At 45.2% G+C, this 22439-nt stretch overlaps 4 non-coding genes across 4 annotated transcripts; all 4 read left to right on the forward strand.

Moving 5' to 3' along the window:
- The first annotated feature begins 1388 nt into the window (after positions 1–1388).
- Trnak-uuu (transfer RNA lysine (anticodon UUU)) lies at positions 1389–1461 on the forward strand. The gene has a single exon. It is a non-coding gene; the product is annotated as a tRNA-Lys (tRNA).
- Positions 1462–4328: 2867 nt separating this feature from the next.
- Trnak-uuu (transfer RNA lysine (anticodon UUU)) lies at positions 4329–4401 on the forward strand. The gene has a single exon. It is a non-coding gene; the product is annotated as a tRNA-Lys (tRNA).
- A 9530-nt stretch (positions 4402–13931) lies between these two features.
- On the forward strand, positions 13932–14004 carry Trnak-uuu (transfer RNA lysine (anticodon UUU)). Its single transcript has one exon. It is a non-coding gene; the product is annotated as a tRNA-Lys (tRNA).
- Positions 14005–15630: 1626 nt separating this feature from the next.
- On the forward strand, positions 15631–15703 carry Trnak-uuu (transfer RNA lysine (anticodon UUU)). The gene has a single exon. It is a non-coding gene; the product is annotated as a tRNA-Lys (tRNA).
- The last annotated feature ends 6736 nt before the right edge of the window (positions 15704–22439 follow it).

Raw genomic sequence — 22439 nt, forward strand, 5'->3', positions numbered from 1 at the left:
AGACCGCGATCCAGCTAGGGCAACGAGACAAGGAGCTCGACGCTAGGTGGTGTGGTCCCCCCTAGCGGCCCAACATAAACAAGGATGCCTCACTCATTAAGTAGGAACATGACGAGGGGTACCACCCTGATAGTAATTCGCGAGATAGACCGGGGCTCCTCCACTATAAACGTGAGGACGACCACCGTCGAATTTTTTGTCTATAAGAGTGCCAAACTACTCGCGTGGTACGGTAGCAACACCGGTTGTCAATGAGGATTTCTCCACGTATAATAATACCACCGTAATACCATAAAATGTTATACGTTATAACGTAATAGCATATAACGTCATAAGTTAAAAGGTAATAGTATATAGCGTTATACGTCATAACTTAATATCATATAAAGTTATACGTTATAACGTAATAGCATATAATGATGTACGTTATACGTTAGACGGTAATAATATATAACGTTACGAACCAGAAGAAAATACCATACAAGGTGTACGTTATAACGCAATGCTACTTAACGATATACGTAATATCGAAATAGTATATAATGTTATACGTTATAACGGAATAGTATATAACGTTTGAGGTTGTAATGAAATAGTATATAACGCCGCACGTTATAACGTAATAGAATATAACGTTATACGTGATAACGTAATACCATATCACATTATAGGTTATCATGCAATGCTTCATAGCGATATACGTTGGCACGTAATGGTATATACCGTTATACGCTATAACGTAATAGCATATAACGTTATAAGTTATAAGAAAATAGTATATAGCGTTATACGTCATATCGAAATACCATATAAAGTAATACATTATAACGTAATAGAATATAAAGTTATCTGTTATAAGGTAATACCATATAACGTTGTACGTTATAACGCAATGCTACAGAACGATATACGTTATAACGTAAGACGATATATCGTTATACGTTATAACGTAATAGTATATACCGTTATACGTTGTATAGTAATGGTATATTTTATGTTATACGCTATAAGGCAATATCATGTAACGTTTTACGCTATATAGCAATGCTACATAACGATATACGTTATAACGTAATAGTATATAACGTTAGAGGTTATAAGGTAATAGAAGATATCGTTATTCGTTATAATGTGTTACCGTATAACGTTACACGGTATAACACAATGCTACATTGCGATATACGTTAAAAGGTAATAGTATATATCGTTACACGGAAAAAGGTAATATTATGTAACGTTAATTCGTTATAACGTAGTAGTATATAACGTTATACCTTATGAAGTAATACCATATAACGTTATACGTTATATCGTCATTCCATATAACGTTGTAGGTTATATGGTAATAGTATGTAACGTTATAAGTTATAACGTAATACTATATCACAGCCCGGCTAGCTCAGTCGGTAGAGCATGAGACTTTTAATCTCAGGGTCGTGGGTTCAAGTCCCACGTTGGGCGAATATATATATATATTTTTTTTTTGCAATGAAGGGGAAAGTACGGCGCATAACACGTTGGAGTTCTGTCCGACGTTGGCGGAACCGCGAAGCATCCTTTGGCTCGTCATCGGCGCGAGCGTGCCCCCCGAAGCTGCAGTAAAAGCAATGCTGAGAGGGCGCCAGGTACACACTGCCTTCCGTACCTCCTGCGAGCAGGTGATGCTCTCGAAGGAACGGGCATAGAGAGAAAGGAAAAGAGACCGCGATCCAGCTAGGGCAACGAGACAAGGAGCTCGACGCTAGGTGGTGTGGTCCCCCCTAGCGGCCCAACATAAACAAGGATGCCTCACTCATTAAGTAGGAACGAGACGAGGGGTACCACCCTGATAGTAATTCGCGAGATAGACCGGGGCTCCTCCACTATAAACGTGACGACGACCACCGAGGAATTTTTTGTCTATAAGAGTGCCAAACTACTCGCGTGGTACGAAAGCAACACCGGCTGCCAATGAGGACTTCTCTACGTATAATAAAAAAAAAATATGGTAGTAGTATATAGCGTTTTACGTTATAACGGAATAGTATAAAACGTTAGAGGTTATAAGGTAATACCATATCACGTTATAGGTCATAATGCTATGCTTCATAACGATATACGTTATAACGTAATGGTATATACCGTTATACGCTATAACGTAATACCATATTACGTTATGCGTTATAACGTCATTGCATATAACGTTGTACGTTATATGTTAATAGTATATAACATTCTACGTTATGACGTAATAATATATAACGATATACGTTATAACGTAGTAGTATATATCGTTATACGTTATAAAGAACTAGTATATAACGATAAACGTTATAACGTAATACCATATAACGTTATACGTTATATCGTAATAGAATATAACGTTATGCGTTATATCGTAATAGAATACAACGTTATAGGTCATAAGGAAATACCACATAACGTTATACGTTATAACGTAATAGTATATAACGTTATACGTTATAAGGAAATACCACATAACGTTATACGTTATAGCGTAATAGTATATAACGTTATACGTTATAAGGAAATACCACATAACGTTATACGTTATAACGTAATAGAATAGAACGTTATACGTTATATCGTAATAGTATATAACGTCATACGGTATATGGCAACAGTATACAAACGCCCGGCTAGCTCAGTCGGTAGAGCATGAGACTCTTAATCTCAGGGTCGTGGGTTCGAGCCCCACGTTGGGCGAATATCTATATTTTCTTTTTTGCAAGGAAGAGGAAGGTTCGGCGCAGGACACGTTGGAGTTCTGCCCGGCGTGGGTGGAACCGCGACGCGCCAATCAGATCGTCATCGGCGCGAGTGTGCCCCCCGAAGCTGCAGTAAAAGCAATGCTGAGAGGGCGCCAGGTACACACTGCCTTCCGTACCTCCTGCGAGCAGGTGATGCTCGCGAAGGAACGGGCATAGAGAGAAAGGCAAAGAGACCGCGATCCAGCTAGGGCAACGAGACAAGGAGCTCGACGCTAGGTGGTGTGGTCCCCCCTAGCGGCCCAACATAAACAAGGATGCCTCACTCATTAAGTAGGAACATGACGAGGGATACCACCCTGATAGTAATTCGCGAGATAGACCGGGGCTCCTCCACTATAAACGTGAGGACGACCACCGTCGAATTTTTTGTCTATAAGAGTGCCAAACTACTCGCGTGGTACGGTAGCAACACCGGTTGTCAATGAGGATTTCTCCACGTATAATAATACCACCGTAATACCATAAAATGTTATACGTTATAACGTAATAGCATATAACGTCATAAGTTAAAAGGTAATAGTATATAGCGTTATACGTCATAACGTAATATCATATAAAGTTATACGTTATAACGTAATAGCATATAATGATGTACGTTATACGTTAGACGGTAATAATATATAACGTTACGAACCAGAAGAAAATACCATACAAGGCGTACGTTATAACGCAATGCTACTTAACGATATACGTAATATCGAAATAGTATATAATGTTATACGTTATAACGGAATAGTATATAACGTTTGAGGTTGTAATGAAATAGTATATAACGCCGCACGTTATAACGTAATAGAATATAACGTTATACGTGATAACGTAATACCATATCACATTATAGGTTATCATGCAATGCTTCATAGCGATATACGTTGGCACGTAATGGTATATACCGTTATACGCTATAACGTAATAGCATATAACGTTATAAGTTATAAGAAAATAGTATATAGCGTTATACGTCATATCGAAATACCATATAAAGTAATACATTATAACGTAATAGAATATAAAGTTATCTGTTATAAGGTAATACCATATAACGTTGTACGTTATAACGCAATGCTACAGAACGATATACGTTATAACGTAAGACGATATATCGTTATACGTTATAACGTAATAGTATATACCGTTATACGTTGTATAGTAATGGTATATTTTATGTTATACGCTATAAGGCAATATCATGTAACGTTTTACGCTATATAGCAATGCTACATAACGATATACGTTATAACGTAATAGTATATAACGTTAGAGGTTATAAGGTAATAGAAGATATCGTTATTCGTTATAATGTGTTACCGTATAACGTTACACGGTATAACACAATGCTACATTGCGATATACGTTAAAAGGTAATAGTATATATCGTTACACGGAAAAAGGTAATATTATGTAACGTTATACGTTATAACGTAGTAGTATATAACGTTATACCTTATGAAGTAATACCATATAACGTTATACGTTATATCGTCATTCCATATAACGTTGTAGGTTATATGGTAATAGTATGTAACGTTATAAGTTATAACGTAATACTATATCACAGCCCGGCTAGCTCAGTCGGTAGAGCATGAGACTTTTAATCTCAGGGTCGTGGGTTCAAGTCCCACGTTGGGCGAATATATATATATATTTTTTTTTTGCAATGAAGGGGAAAGTACGGCGCATAACACGTTGGAGTTCTGTCCGACGTTGGCGGAACCGCGAAGCATCCCTTGGCTCGTCATCGGCGCGAGCGTGCCCCCCGAAGCTGCAGTAAAAGCAATGCTGAGAGGGCGCCAGGTACACACTGCCTTCCGTACCTCCTGCGAGCAGGTGATGCTCGCGAAGGAACGGGCATAGAGAGAAAGGAAAAGAGACCGCGATCCAGCTAGGGCAACGAGACAAGGAGCTCGACGCTAGGTGGTGTGGTCCCCCCTAGCGGCCCAACATAAACAAGGATGCCTCACTCATTAAGTAGGAACGAGACGAGGGGTACCACCCTGATAGTAATTCGCGAGATAGACCGGGGCTCCTCCACTATAAACGTGAGGACGACCACCGAGGAATTTTTTGTCTATAAGAGTGCCAAACTACTCGCGTGGTACGAAAGCAACACCGGCTGCCAATGAGGACTTCTCTACGTATAATAAAAAAAAAATATGATAGTAGTATATAGCGTTTTACGTTATAACGGAATAGTATAAAACGTTAGAGATTATAAGGTAATACCACATCACGTTATAGGTCATAATGCTATGCTTCATAACGATATACGTTATAACGTAATGGTATATACCGTTATACGCTATAACGTAATACCATATTACGTTATGCGTTATAACGTCATTGCATATAACGTTGTACGTTATATGTTAATAGTATATAACATTCTACGTTATGACGTAATAATATATAACGATATACGTTATAACGTAGTAGTATATATCGTTATACGTTATAAAGAACTAGTATATAACGATAAACGTTATAACGTAATACCATATAACGTTATACGTTATATCGTAATAGAATATAACGTTATGCGTTATATCGTAATAGAATACAACGTTATAGGTCATAAGGAAATACCACATAACGTTATACGTTATAACGTAATAGTATATAACGTTATACGTTATAAGGAAATACCACATAACGTTATACGTTATAGCGTAATAGTATATAACGTTATACGTTATAAGGAAATACCACATAACGTTATACGTTATAACGTATTGGAATAGAACGTTATACGTTATATCGTAATAGTATATAACGTCATACGGTATATGGCAACAGTATAGAAACGCCCGGCTAGCTCAGTCGGTAGAGCATGAGACTCTTAATCTCAGGGTCGTGGGTTCGAGCCCCACGTTGGGCGAATATCTATATTTTTATTTTGCAAGGAAGAGGAAGGTTCGGCGCAGGACACGTTGGAGTTCTGTCCGACGTTGGCGGAACCGCGAAGCATCCCTTGGCTCGTCATCGGCGCGAGCGTGCCCCCCGAAGCTGCAGTAAAAGCAATGCTGAGAGGGCGCCAGGTACACACTGCCTTCCGTACCTCCTGCGAGCAGGTGATGCTCGCGAAGGAACGGGCATAGAGAGAAAGGAAAAGAGACCGCGATCCAGCTAGGGCAACGAGACAAGGAGCTCGACGCTAGGTGGTGTGGTCCCCCCTAGCGGCCCAACATAAACAAGGATGCCTCACTCATTAAGTAGGAACGAGACGAGGGGTACCACCCTGATAGTAATTCGCGAGATAGACCGGGGCTCCTCCACTATAAACGTGAGGACGACCACCGAGGAATTTTTTGTCTATAAGAGTGCCAAACTACTCGCGTGGTACGAAAGCAACACCGGCTGCCAATGAGGACTTCTCTACGTATAATAAAAAAAAAATATGATAGTAGTATATAGCGTTTTACGTTATAACGGAATAGTATAAAACGTTAGAGGTTATAAGGTAATACCACATCACGTTATAGGTCATAATGCTATGCTTCATAACGATATACGTTATAACGTAATGGTATATACCGTTATACGCTATAACGTAATACCATATTACGTTATGCGTTATAACGTCATTGCATATAACGTTGTACGTTATATGTTAATAGTATATAACATTCTACGTTATGACGTAATAATATATAACGATATACGTTATAACGTAGTAGTATATATCGTTATACGTTATAAAGAACTAGTATATAACGATAAACGTTATAACGTAATACCATATAACGTTATACGTTATATCGTAATAGAATATAACGTTATGCGTTATATCGTAATAGAATACAACGTTATAGGTCATAAGGAAATACCTCATAACGTTATACGTTATAACGTAATAGTATATAACGTTATACGTTATAAGGAAATACCACATAACGTTATACGTTATAGCGTAATAGTATATAACGTTATACGTTATAAGGAAATACCACATAACGTTATACGTTATAACGTATTGGAATAGAACGTTATACGTTATATCGTAATAGTATATAACGTCATACGGTATATGGCAACAGTATAGAAACGCCCGGCTAGCTCAGTCGGTAGAGCATGAGACTCTTAATCTCAGGGTCGTGGGTTCGAGCCCCACGTTGGGCGAATATCTATATTTTTATTTTGCAAGGAAGAGGAAGGTTCGGCGCAGGACACGTTGGAGTTCTGCCCGGCGTGGGTGGAACCGCGACGCGCCAATTAGATCGTCATCGGCGCGAGTGTGCCCCCCGAAGCTGCAGTAAAAGCAATGCTGAGAGGGCGCCAGGTACACACTGCCTTCCGTACCTCCAGCGAGCAGGTGATGCTCTCGAAGGAACGGGCATAGAGAGAAAGGAAAAGAGACCGCGATCCAGCTAGGGCAACGAGACAAGGAGCTCGACGCTAGGTGGTGTGGTCCCCCCTAGCGGCCCAACATAAACAAGGATGCCTCACTCATTAAGTAGGAACATGACGAGGGGTACCACCCTGATAGTAATTCGCGAGATAGACCGGGGCTCCTCCACTATAAACGTGAGGACGACCACCGTCGAATTTTTTGTCTATAAGAGTGCCAAACTACTCGCCTGGTACGATAGCAACACCGGCTGCCAATGAGGATTTCTCTACGTATAATAAAAAAAAAATATGGTAATAGTATATAGCGTTTTACATATAACGGAATAGTATAAAACGTTAGAGGTTATAAGGTAATACCGTATCACGTTATAGGTTATAATGCTATGCTTCATAACGATATACGTTATAACGTAATGGTATATACCGTTATACGCTATAACGTAATACCATATTACGTTATGCGTTATAACGTCATTGCATATAACGTTGTGCGTTATATGTTAATAGTATATAACATTCTACGTTATGACGTAATAATATATAACGATATACGTTATAACGTAGTAGTATATATCGTTATACGTTATAAAGAACTAGTATATAACGATAAACGTTATAACGTAATACCATATAACGTTATACGTTATATCGTAATAGAATATAACGTTATGCGTTATATCGTAATAGAATACAACGTTATAGGTCATAAGGAAATACCACATAACGTTATACGTTATAACGTAATAGTATATAACGTTATACGTTATAAGGAAATACCACATAACGTTATACGTTATAGCGTAATAGTATATAACGTTATACGTTATAAGGAAATACCACATAACGTTATACGTTATAACGTATTGGAATAGAACGTTATACGTTATATCGTAATAGTATATAACGTCATACGGTATATGGCAACAGTATAGAAACGCCCGGCTAGCTCAGTCGGTAGAGCATGAGACTCTTAATCTCAGGGTCGTGGGTTCGAGCCCCACGTTGGGCGAATATCTATATTTTTATTTTGCAAGGAAGAGGAAGGTTCGGCGCAGGACACGTTGGAGTTCTGCCCGGCGTGGGTGGAACCGCGACGCGCCAATTAGATCGTCATCGGCGCGAGTGTGCCCCCCGAAGCTGCAGTAAAAGCAATGCTGAGAGGGCGCCAGGTACACACTGCCTTCCGTACCTCCAGCGAGCAGGTGATGCTCTCGAAGGAACGGGCATAGAGAGAAAGGAAAAGAGACCGCGATCCAGCTAGGGCAACGAGACAAGGAGCTCGACGCTAGGTGGTGTGGTCCCCCCTAGCGGCCCAACATAAACAAGGATGCCTCACTCATTAAGTAGGAACATGACGAGGGGTACCACCCTGATAGTAATTCGCGAGATAGACCGGGGCTCCTCCACTATAAACGTGAGGACGACCACCGTCGAATTTTTTGTCTATAAGAGTGCCAAACTACTCGCCTGGTACGATAGCAACACCGGCTGCCAATGAGGATTTCTCTACGTATAATAAAAAAAAAATATGGTAATAGTATATAGCGTTTTACATATAACGGAATAGTATAAAACGTTAGAGGTTATAAGGTAATACCGTATCACGTTATAGGTTATAATGCTATGCTTCATAACGATATACGTTATAACGTAATGGTATATACCGTTATACGCTATAACGTAATACCATATTACGTTATGCGTTATAACGTCATTGCATGTAACGTTGTACGTTATATGTTAATAGTATATAACATTCTACGTTATGACGTAATAATATATAACGATATACGTTATAACGTAGTAGTATATATCGTTATACGTTATAAAGAACTAGTATATAACGATAAACGTTATAACGTAATACCATATAACGTTATACGTTATATCGTAATAGAATATAACGTTATGCGTTATATCGTAATAGAATACAACGTTATAGGTCATAAGGAAATACCACATAACGTTATACGTTATAACGTAATAGTATATAACGTTATACGTTATAAGGAAATACCACATAACGTTATACGTTATAGCGTAATAGTATATAACGTTATACGTTATAAGGAAATACCACATAACGTTATACGTTATAACGTAATAGAATAGAACGTTATACGTTATATCGTAATAGTATATAACGTCATACGGTATGTGGCAACAGTATACAAACGCCCGGCTAGCTCAGTCGGTAGAGCATGAGACTCTTAATCTCAGGGTCGTGGGTTCGAGCCCCACGTTGGGCGAATATCTATATTTTTTTTTTTTTGCAAGGAAGAGGAAGGTTCGGCGCAGGACACGTTGGAGTTCTGCCCGGCGTGGGTGGAACCGCGACGCGCCAATCAGATCGTCATCGGCGCGAGTGTGCCCCCCGAAGCTGCAGTAAAAGCAATGCTGAGAGGGCGCCAGGTACACACTGCCTTCCGTACCTCCTGCGAGCAGGTGATGCTCGCGAAGGAACGGGCATAGAGAGAAAGGCAAAGAGACCGCGATCCAGCTAGGGCAACGAGACAAGGAGCTCGACGCTAGGTGGTGTGGTCCCCCCTAGCGGCCCAACATAAACAAGGATGCCTCACTCATTAAGTAGGAACATGACGAGGGATACCACCCTGATAGTAATTCGCGAGATAGACCGGGGCTCCTCCACTATAAACGTGAGGACGACCACCGTCGAATTTTTTGTCTATAAGAGTGCCAAACTACTCGCGTGGTACGGTAGCAACACCGGTTGTCAATGAGGATTTCTCCACGTATAATAATACCACCGTAATACCATAAAATGTTATACGTTATAACGTAATAGCATATAACGTCATAAGTTAAAAGGTAATAGTATATAGCGTTATACGTCATAACGTAATATCATATAAAGTTATACGTTATAACGTAATAGCATATAATGATGTACGTTATACGTTAGACGGTAATAATATATAACGTTACGAACCAGAAGAAAATACCATACAAGGTGTACGTTATAACGCAATGCTACTTAACGATATACGTAATATCGAAATAGTATATAATGTTATACGTTATAACGGAATAGTATATAACGTTTGAGGTTGTAATGAAATAGTATATAACGCCGCACGTTATAACGTAATAGAATATAACGTTATACGTGATAACGTAATACCATATCACATTATAGGTTATCATGCAATGCTTCATAGCGATATACGTTGGCACGTAATGGTATATACCGTTATACGCTATAACGTAATAGCATATAACGTTATAAGTTATAAGAAAATAGTATATAGCGTTATACGTCATATCGAAATACCATATAAAGTAATACATTATAACGTAATAGAATATAAAGTTATCTGTTATAAGGTAATACCATATAACGTTGTACGTTATAACGCAATGCTACAGAACGATATACGTTATAACGTAAGACGATATATCGTTATACGTTATAACGTAATAGTATATACCGTTATACGTTGTATAGTAATGGTATATTTTATGTTATACGCTATAAGGCAATATCATGTAACGTTTTACGCTATATAGCAATGCTACATAACGATATACGTTATAACGTAATAGTATATAACGTTAGAGGTTATAAGGTAATAGAAGATATCGTTATTCGTTATAATGTGTTACCGTATAACGTTACACGGTATAACACAATGCTACATTGCGATATACGTTAAAAGGTAATAGTATATATCGTTACACGGAAAAAGGTAATATTATGTAACGTTATACGTTATAACGTAGTAGTATATAACGTTATACCTTATGAAGTAATACCATATAACGTTATACGTTATATCGTCATTCCATATAACGTTGTAGGTTATATGGTAATAGTATGTAACGTTATAAGTTATAACGTAATACTATATCACAGCCCGGCTAGCTCAGTCGGTAGAGCATGAGACTCTTAATCTCAGGGTCGTGGGTTCAAGTCCCACGTTGGGCGAATATATATATATATTTTTTTTTTGCAATGAAGGGGAAAGTACGGCGCATAACACGTTGGAGTTCTGTCCGACGTTGGCGGAACCGCGAAGCATCCCTTGGCTCGTCATCGGCGCGAACGTGCCCCCCGAAGCTGCAGTAAAAGCAATGCTGAGAGGGCGCCAGGTACACACTGCCTTCCGTACCTCCTGCGACCAGGTGATGCTCGCGAAGGAACGGGCATAGAGAGAAAGGAAAAGAGACCGCGATCCAGCTAGGGCAACGAGACAAGGAGCTCGACGCTAGGTGGTGTGGTCCCCCCTAGCGGCCCAACATAAACAAGGATGCCTCACTCATTAAGTAGGAACGAGACGAGGGGTACCACCCTGATAGTAATTCGCGAGATAGACCGGGGCTCCTCCACTATAAACGTGAGGACGACCACCGAGGAATTTTTTGTCTATAAGAGTGCCAAACTACTCGCGTGGTACGAAAGCAACACCGGCTGCCAATGAGGACTTCTCTACGTATAAGAAAAAAAAAATATGGTAGTAGTATATAGCGTTTTACGTTATAACGGAATAGTATAAAACGTTAGAGGTTATAAGGTAATACCATATCACGTTATAGGTCATAATGCTATGCTTCATAACGATATACGTTATAACGTAATGGTATATACCGTTATACGCTATAACGTAATACCATATTACGTTATGCGTTATAACGTCATTGCATATAACGTTGTACGTTATATGTTAATAGTATATAACATTCTACGTTATGACGTAATAATATATAACGATATACGTTATAACGTAGTAGTATATATCGTTATACGTTATAAAGAACTAGTATGTAACGATAAACGTTATAACGTAATACCATATAACGTTATACGTTATATCGTAATAGAATATAACGTTATGCGTTATATCGTAATAGAATACAACATTATAGGTCATAAGGAAATACCACATAACGTTATACGTTATAACGTAATAGTATATAACGTTATACGTTATAAGGAAATACCACATAACGTTATACGTTATAGCGTAATAGTATATAACGTTATACGTTATAAGGAAATACCACATAACGTTATACGTTATAACGTATTGGAATAGAACGTTATACGTTATATCGTAATAGTATATAACGTCATACGGTATATGGCAACAGTATAGAAACGCCCGGCTAGCTCAGTCGGTAGAGCATGAGACTCTTAATCTCAGGGTCGTGGGTTCGAGCCCCACGTTGGGCGAATATCTATATTTTTATCTTGCAAGGAAGAGGAAGGTTCGGCGCAGGACACGTTGGAGTTCTGCCCGGCGTGGGTGGAACCGCGACGCGCCAATTAGATCGTCATCGGCGCGAGTGTGCCCCCCGAAGCTGCAGTAAAAGCAATGCTGAGAGGGCGCCAGGTACACACTGCCTTCCGTACCTCCTGCGAGCAGGATGATGCTCGCGAAGGAACGGGCATAGAGAGAAAGGAAAAGAGACCGCGATCCAGCTAGGGCAACGAGACAAGGAGCTCGACGCTAGGTGGTGTGGTCCCCCCTAGCGGCCCAACATAAACAAGGATGCCTCACTCATTAAGTAGGAACATGACGAGGGATACCACCCTGATAGTAATTCGCGAGATAGACCGGGGCTCCTCCACTATAAACGTGAGGACGACCACCGTCGAATTTTTTGTCTATAAGAGTGCCAAACTACTCGCGTGGTACGGTAGCAACACCGGTTGTCAATGAGGATTTCTCCACGTATAATAATACCACCGTAATACCATAAAATGTTATACGTTATAACGTAATAGCATATAACGTCATAAGTTAAAAGGTAATAGTATATAGCGTTATACGTCATAACGTAATATCATATAAAGTTATACGTTATAACGTAATAGCATATAATGATGTACGTTATACGTTAGACGGTAATAATATATAACGTTACGAACCAGAAGAAAATACCATACAAGGTGTACGTTATAACGCAATGCTACTTAACGATATACGTAATATCGAAATAGTATATAATGTTATACGTTATAACGGAATAGTATATAACGTTTGAGGTTGTAATGAAATAGTATATAACGCCGCACGTTATAACGTAATAGAATATAACGTTATACGTGATAACGTAATACCATATCACATTATAGGTTATCATGCAATGCTTCATAGCGATATACGTTGGCACGTAATGGTATATACCGTTATACGCTATAACGTAATAGCATATAACGTTATAAGTTATAAGAAAATAGTATATAGCGTTATACGTCATATCGAAATACCATATAAAGTAATACATTATAACGTAATAGAATATAAAGTTATCTGTTATAAGGTAATACCATATAACGTTGTACGTTATAACGCAATGCTACAGAACGATATACGTTATAACGTAAGACGATATATCGTTATACGTTATAACGTAATAGTATATACCGTTATACGTTGTATAGTAATGGTATATTTTATGTTATACGCTATAAGGCAATATCATGTAACGTTTTACGCTATATAGCAATGCTACATAACGATATACGTTATAACGTAATAGTATATAACGTTAGAGGTTATAAGGTAATAGAAGATATCGTTATTCGTTATAATGTGTTACCGTATAACGTTACACGGAATAACACAATGCTACATTGCGATATACGTTAAAAGGTAATAGTATATATCGTTACACGGAAAAAGGTAATATTATGTAACGTTATACGTTATAACGTAGTAGTATATAACGTTATACCTTATGAAGTAATACCATATAACGTTATACGTTATATCGTCATTCCATATAACGTTGTAGGTTATATGGTAATAGTATGTAACGTTATAAGTTATAACGAAATACTATATCACAGCCCGGCTAGCTCAGTCGGTAGAGCATGAGACTTTTAATCTCAGGGTCGTGGGTTCAAGTCCCACGTTGGGCGAATATATATATATATTTTTTTTTTGCAATGAAGGGGAAAGTACGGCGCATAACACGTTGGAGTTCTGTCCGACGTTGGCGGAACCGCGAAGCATCCTTTGGCTCGTCATCGGCGCGAGCGTGCCCCCCGAAGCTGCAGTAAAAGCAATGCTGAGAGGGCGCCAGGTACACACTGCCTTCCGTACCTCCTGCGAGCAGGATGATGCTCGCGAAGGAACGGGCATAGAGAGAAAGGAAAAGAGACCGCGATCCAGCTAGGACAACGAGACAAGGAGCTCGACGCTAGGTGGTGTGGTCCCCCCTAGCGGCCCAACATAAACAAGGATGCCTCACTCATTAAGTAGGAACATGACGAGGGATACCACCCTGATAGTAATTCGCGAGATAGACCGGGGCTCCTCCACTATAAACGTGAGGACGACCACCGTCGAATTTTTTGTCTATAAGAGTGCCAAACTACTCGCGTGGTACGGTAGCAACACCGGTTGTCAATGAGGATTTCTCCACGTATAATAATACCACCGTAATACCATAAAATGTTATACGTTATAACGTAATAGCATATAACGTCATAAGTTAAAAGGTAATAGTATATAGCGTTATACGTCATAACGTAATATCATATAAAGTTATACGTTATAACGTAATAGCATATAATGATGTACGTTATACGTTAGACGGTAATAATATATAACGTTACGAACCAGAAGAAAATACCATACAAGGTGTACGTTATAACGCAATGCTACTTAACGATATACGTAATATCGAAATAGTATATAATGTTATACGTTATAACGGAATAGTATATAACGTTTGAGGTTGTAATGAAATAGTATATAACGCCGCACGTTATAACGTAATAGAATATAACGTTATACGTGATAACGTAATACCATATCACATTATAGGTTATCATGCAATGCTTCATAGCGATATACGTTGGCACGTAATGGTATATACCGTTATACGCTATAACGTAATAGCATATAACGTTATAAGTTATAAGAAAATAGTATATAGCGTTATACGTCATATCGAAATACCATATAAAGTAATACATTATAACGTAATAGAATATAAAGTTATCTGTTATAAGGTAATACCATATAACGTTGTACGTTATAACGCAATGCTACAGAACGATATACGTTATAACGTAAGACGATATATCGTTATACGTTATAACGTAATAGTATATACCGTTATACGTTGTATAGTAATGGTATATTTTATGTTATACGCTATAAGGCAATATCATGTAACGTTTTACGCTATATAGCAATGCTACATAACGATATACGTTATAACGTAATAGTATATAACGTTAGAGGTTATAAGGTAATAGAAGATATCGTTATTCGTTATAATGTGTTACCGTATAACGTTACACGGTATAACACAATGCTACATTGCGATATACGTTAAAAGGTAATAGTATATATCGTTACACGGAAAAAGGTAATATTATGTAACGTTATACGTTATAACGTAGTAGTATATAACGTTATACCTTATGAAGTAATACCATATAACGTTATACGTTATATCGTCATTCCATATAACGTTGTAGGTTATATGGTAATAGTATGTAACGTTATAAGTTATAACGTAATACTATATCACAGCCCGGCTAGCTCAGTCGGTAGAGCATGAGACTTTTAATCTCAGGGTCGTGGGTTCAAGTCCCACGTTGGGCGAATATATATATATATTTTTTTTTTGCAATGAAGGGGAAAGTACGGCGCATAACACGTTGGAGTTCTGTCCGACGTTGGCGGAACCGCGAAGCATCCCTTGGCTCGTCATCGGCGCGAGCGTGCCCCCCGAAGCTGCAGTAAAAGCAATGCTGAGAGGGCGCCAGGTACACACTGCCTTCCGTACCTCCTGCGACCAGGTGATGCTCGCGAAGGAACGGGCATAGAGAGAAAGGAAAAGAGACCGCGATCCAGCTAGGGCAACGAGACAAGGAGCTCGACGCTAGGTGGTGTGGTCCCCCCTAGCGGCCCAACATAAACAAGGATGCCTCACTCATTAAGTAGGAACGAGACGAGGGGTACCACCCTGATAGTAATTCGCGAGATAGACCGGGGCTCCTCCACTATAAACGTGAGGACGACCACCGAGGAATTTTTTGTCTATAAGAGTGCCAAACTACTCGCGTGGTACGAAAGCAACACCGGCTGCCAATGAGGACTTCTCTACGTATAATAAAAAAAAAATATGGTAGTAGTATATAGCGTTTTACGTTATAACGGAATAGTATAAAACGTTAGAGGTTATAAGGTAATACCATATCACGTTATAGGTCATAATGCTATGCTTCATAACGATATACGTTATAACGTAATGGTATATACCGTTATACGCTATAACGTAATACCATATTACGTTATGCGTTATAACGTCATTGCATATCACGTTGTACGTTATATGTTAATAGTATATAACATTCTACGTTATAACGTAATAATATATAACGATATACGTTATAACGTAGTAGTATATAACGTTATACGTTATAACGAAATAGTATATAACGATAAACGTTATAACGTAATACCATATAACGTTATACGTTATAACGTAATTGTACATAACGTTATACGTTATAGCGCAATGCTACAGAAGGATATACGTTATGGGGAGCATGAGGCGGGCATGGGTTTTCGGGCCGTAGGACCACGTCCCGGGAAACCCCGATAGATCTGATGCTCTCTTACAGTCGGGTGGCAGCTGGTCGGTGCCTCTGGCGCCCGTCAATTTTGCCGATCCGATGCGGAGAGTTTCGGAGAAGTTGGTGGGCCCATGCCTGTCAAGACCACTCACCTCACCTTCTTGTGGGGCCCCCCGACACCCTGCACCGGCTTTGACCGAGGCAGGGTGCGAAAGAGTGAGTGGCACCAGGACGGACTTTGTTGATGACCGCGGCGACAACAATTACATAGCACTATGGATTGCGACCAAAAAGCGAAAATGGTTTACGGTGCAGGGGAGGGATACCCCAGTACCGGCGCAGCGGTGGGTAGTCAAGTGGGCTCACCTGCGTCGTCATCTCACGACCACGGCTGTTCGGGGGTGGACCGCCAGGCCCCCGGATGTGTTTTCACGTCTGGTGAGGCGGGAGGCAATAGTACGGAGATTCACAAGGAACCTCCGAGAAGAATAACAAGAGCATCGCGGAGAACCACGGGCGGGGCGGACGGCGTCTTCTTCGCACCGGCCGCGGTAACGGGCCTCGCGCCGGTAAGGGAGCTAAGAGCGCGGACGAGGTCCGATGACGGGGATTCGGTCGCCTCTTCCGCGTCTCGGTCATCCCTGGGATCGATCGTCTCCGGGGGGAAGAGAAGGCGCATTATGACGCTGACCCCGGAGATTTCTGTGGATTTGGCGCTGGACATACGGATGAGCTCGGCGGCCGACGTGAGCGCCGAGTTCACCAGGCAGGTGACTAAGATCTTGCGGGTGGCGGCGACAGCGCCGAACCTGAAGGGAGCAAGTATCAAGGACCTAAAGGACGCGGTGACCTACGTCGCCGCCGCATGGAGGGAGCTTAACCTGCAGTGGGCTGAGGTGGTCCACAACGGTAGCTCCACGGCCGCCAGGCTCGCGGAAGCAAGGCTGACCGCGTTGAAGGAGGAAAACGCGGCCTTGCGTAAAGAGATAACGAGGATGGCCGCTCGCACCCACGAGTGCCCGCGGTGCAACGGTCGGGCTATTGAGCCCGGCCACCCTCCGCGGGAGGGGAAACAAGAAGGCGCGCGTCTGGACGCCCTAGAGAAAAAGATGGGCGAACTCGGTCCCTCCATCATGAGGGCCATCGAGGAACGGTTCGGGGGCCGAAGACCGCGCAGCCCCGAACCTCGGCGCAAGGCGGACCAACCCGCTGTCCCACGCGTCACCCAAGCCACAATGCTCCCGAGGGAGCAGGAGGGCGGCGAATGGAGGGTGGTGGAAAGACGGCAACGGAAGGAAAGGGCCGCAAGGAAGGAGGAGAAAAAAGAGAGAATGCCCGCTGCTCCTTCGTCGCGACTAATGGGCGTACGGAAGACGGGCGTCGCACTGGTGGCTAAAAAAGGAACGGCGCAGGCGACAAAAACGGCCGGGCTCCCCCGCGCAACGCGTACGTCCGCGGTGACGTTGACTATCAACGAGGGGGTTAAGACTTCGTACGCCGATGTTCTCGCGACGGCGCGACAGAAGGTCCCGCTTGCGGAGATCGGCGTCGAGTCCCTCGGAATGAGGAAATCGATGACCGGGGGTATAATTATCCGGCTCCCCGGCGACAGAGACAGAGGAAAGGCGTCGCGATTGGCGACGCGTCTGGCCGAGGTGCTGGATCCGGCCGCGGTGAGAGTAGCGGCCCCGAACAGGACGGCGGAGTTGAGGGTGGCCGGGATAGACATCTCGGTCGCTAAGGAGGAGCTGCGGCAGGCGCTGGCCTCAGCGGCGGGATGCGGCAGTGCGGAGGTGCGGGTCGGAGAGATCCGCACCACCAGATACGGCCTTGGGACTGCATGGGTAAGGTGCCCAGTGGCTGGAGCCCGGAAATTAGCCCGGGACGGGAAAGTAGCTCTGGGCTGGTCCACGGCGAAGGTCACGGCTATCCCGAAGAGATCCTTGCAGTGCTTTAAATGCCTGGAGTTGGGGCACATGCGGGCAACCTGCACGTCCAACGTGGATCGCGGGCATCTGTGCTACAGGTGTGGCGGTGGCGGGCATCGTTCCAGGGGGTGTCCCGCCTCCGCGCCCAAGTGCCCGTTATGCGACTCGCTGGGGGCGCCAGCCAACCACAGGATGTGCGGGGCGGCATGTGCTCCGCCGAGAACTAAGAGGAAGCCACCGATCCGTGAACCGACCGCGGAGGTAACGCAAGAGGGGAGCACCGTCGAACATCCAGCAGTGGATGGCCGGGAGGAGGCCATGGAGGTGATTGAGTGATTTTAACCGTCTCCTCCAATGCAACTTGGGCAGATCGAGAAGGGCGCATGACCTGCTCCTCCAAACTATCCGGGAGGGAGAGGTCGCCCTCGCGACAGTGGCCGAGCCGTATCGCGTCCCTGACGCTCCCAACTGGATCGGGGATTTGGACGGACTGACGGCCATAACTTGGACGCCGACCCTGGGCGCCTTTGGCGCCCTGCTTGACCGTGGTAGCGGCTACGTCGCGGTCGAATGGGCAGGAATAGCGGTGGTGGCGGTCTACGTCTCCCCCAACAGCGGCCTGGCCGCGTTCGGGGACTTTCTGGACGATGTCGGGGAATGCGTCAAAAGGTGCTTTCCCCGTCAGGTGCTGGTCCTCGGGGACTTCAACGCTCACTCGACGCAGTGGGGGAACTCCGCGACGAACGCCAGAGGAAGATGGCTGACAGACTGGGCTGCGGGACTCGGACTCCTGCTGGTAAACAAGGGTACGGCGAGCACCTGCGTGGCGTGGAGGGGGTCCTCCGTGGTCGACATCACGTGGGCCACCTCGAAGCTGTACCCGAGGATCCGTGACTGGAGAGTGGCCGAGGGAGTCGAGACCTTGTCCGATCACCTCTACATATTTATGGAGGTGGTCTCGGAGGACGTGGACGAAAATAACAACCAAGTCGCCCGAGGTGGTGCGAGCCGCTCCGGCCCGCAACCACCCAGATGGCGCCTGAAGGAGCGGGACAGGGAGATGTTGCGGGCGGCAGCCATCGTCTCGGCGTGGAGCTGAGACGCCCAAGGGACGACCAGTTTGGAAAGCGTCGACGAGGAGGCGGAGATCCTCCAAGGATACATGAGCGCGGCGTGCGACGCCTCGATGCCGCGCTCCGTCCCGGGCGGTGGACGCAACCGCAGCGTTCACTGGTGGACGCCGGAGATAGCGGAATTGCGGGCGAGCTGCGTACGGGCACGCAGAAGATTCCTGAGGGCCCGTCGCCGTAGAAGGACGCGCGACGAGGAGGAGATCTCCCGCTGCTACGGGGTCTACAGAGAGGCGAGACGAACTCTGCAGCGGGAGATCAAGATCGCGAAGGCTCGGTCTTGGAAGGAGCTGATCGAGGCGGTTGAGTCAGACCCGTGGGGGCGGCCGTACAAGGTGGAAGTAACGAAGAAGTTGCGACCCGCGGCCCCCTCGCTGACCGCCAACATGGATCCGGTACTGCTGGCCAGGGTCATCGGGACGCTGTTTCCGCGTCAGGACAGCGACGCGGGGCGGTCGGGATCGTCCCTCTCCTCCGGCGGGGGCGAGACGTCGTCAACAGCAGCGGTGGCGACGACGTCGACGGAGCGGAGCGAGGAGCTGCAGGTCACTCAGGAGGAGCTTCTCGCGGCGACTAAGAAGATGGCGTTCCGGGACGTGGCACCGGGTCCGGACGGAGTTCCGGGCCGAGTCTGGGCGGAGACGATGGAGGTGGTGGCCCCTCGCGTGCGGCATCTGTTTACCCGATGCCTGAGGGAGGGCATCTACCCGCGGATATGGCGGATGGCGAGATTGGTCCTGCTGCGAAAGGAGGGTCGTCCGCCGGAATCGCCGTCAGCGTACAGGCCGATATGCCTGCTGGACGAGATCGGGAAGCTCCTCGAGAGGGTGATCGCCGCCCGTCTGGAGGCCCATATCTCGGGGCGGGATCCCGGATGGCACGACAGTCAGTACGGCTTTCGCCGGGGTCGCTCCACGGTGGATGCTGTGAAGCGGGTGATGAGCATGGCGGAGGACATGGTTTCCCGCTACGGAACGGCGGTAGCGGTCTCCCTGGACGTCAGCAATGCCTTCAACTCTATCCCCTGGGCGAGGATAATGGAGGCTCTGCGACATTTCGAGGTGCCGGCGTAAGTGGTTGAGGTCATCGGAGCCTACCTAAACGATAGGTGGATCACCTTCACTGGGAGGAACGGGGAAGAGAGAAGGCGCGTGGAGCGCGGCGTCCCGCAGGGTTCGGTGTTGGGACCGATCTTGTGGATCACGGCCTACGACTCCGTCCTTCGATGCCCGATGCCCCCGGGCACGGGCTTGGTTTGTTACGCCGACGATACCTTGGTGCTAGCCGGGGGACGGTGGTGGAGTGAGACCGTGATTCTCGCGGAAGACGCTGTGGCATGCGCGGTGCACGCTATTCAGCGACTGGGATTGAGCGTGTCGCCGGCCAAGTCGGAGGCCCTATGGTTCTTCGACCGCCGCCGCAGGGGATCCCCTCCCGATGGTTTGTCCATGGCCATAAATGGCGAAGCGGTGCCGGTGAAGTGTCGTATGAGGTACCTGGGACTCACCATCGACAGTCGGTGGACGTTCGGACCACATTTCGAGCTCCTGGTCCCGAGGGTGACGGCCGCAGCCAACGCCTTGTGCGGCCTTCTTCCGAATATAGGCGGAGCAGGGTCGGGAGTCCGCCGACTCTACGAGGGAGTGATCCGGTCCCTGGTCCTCCATGGGGCACCGGTGTGGGCCCAAGATCTGATGGCCAACCGTCGCAGTCGTACCCTGGTGAGGAGACTGCAAAGGACGATCGCTATCCGAATAGCCAGAGGATATCGAACAATATCCTACGAGTCGGCGACAGTGCTGGCGGCGTCCCCCCCGTTCGAGCTGCGGGCCCTCGAGCTCTGTCGGGTGCATGAACACCTGAGGGCACCGCCTTCGACGGTGGCGCTGTCGCTGGGCGGCCTCTCGGCCTCGAACGTCCGGGAAGAGGCAAAGCTGGAGATCTGGGAGCGGTGAGGCTCCCAGCTGATGGAGGAGGACGCCAGGCGGCCACACCGAGCCGTCCGCGCCGTGCTTCCCAATTGGGAGGCTTGGAGAGATCAAGGCGGGGTTCCGCTCACCTTCAGGACGACACAGATGCTCGCCGGACACGGGGTCTTCGGTGAGTACCTGCTGAAGATCGGGCGGGAGGTGACGTCCACCTGTCACCACTGCGGGGAAGAGGAGGACACGGTACAGCACACGCTGGAGTTCTGTCCAGCGTGGGCGGAACCGCGGCGCGCCCGGCAGCTCGACATCGACGAGAGGTTGGCTCCGGAAGCGGTCGTTGAGGCCATGCTCCGAGGGCCCCGGGAGTTTAACGCTGTCCGCGCCTACTGCGAGGAGGTTATGCAGAGAAAGTAGCGGGTAGAGAGGCACCGGAAGAGAAGAGCCGATCCCAGTAGATCGTCGCATCAACGCCGCAGGGGCTCCGTACGACGCAGGGGCGCGGCGCCGCCGTCGCTGCCCCGGGTGCGTCAGATTAGGGGACGTGGCGCTAGGAGGAGTGGTTCCCCCTAGCTTTCCAACTCAAGCCGGGACGCCTCCCTAGACAACTACAACGGCAGGGAGATAGACGACGAGGTTGCACTCGGTAGTGATTCGCAAGAGACCCCGGGTGCTCCTCTGAACGTCGGGATGACCACCGTGGGGTTTTAGTCGGTAGGAGTCCGACACTACACGGTCGTTGCTACGCAGCGCCGAGTGTCCATGAGGATTTCCCC

The sequence above is a fragment of the Bombus fervidus genome, chromosome 7, assembly GCF_041682495.2.
Source record: "Bombus fervidus isolate BK054 chromosome 7, iyBomFerv1, whole genome shotgun sequence".
In the NCBI taxonomy this organism is placed as follows: Eukaryota; Metazoa; Arthropoda; class Insecta; order Hymenoptera; family Apidae; genus Bombus; species Bombus fervidus.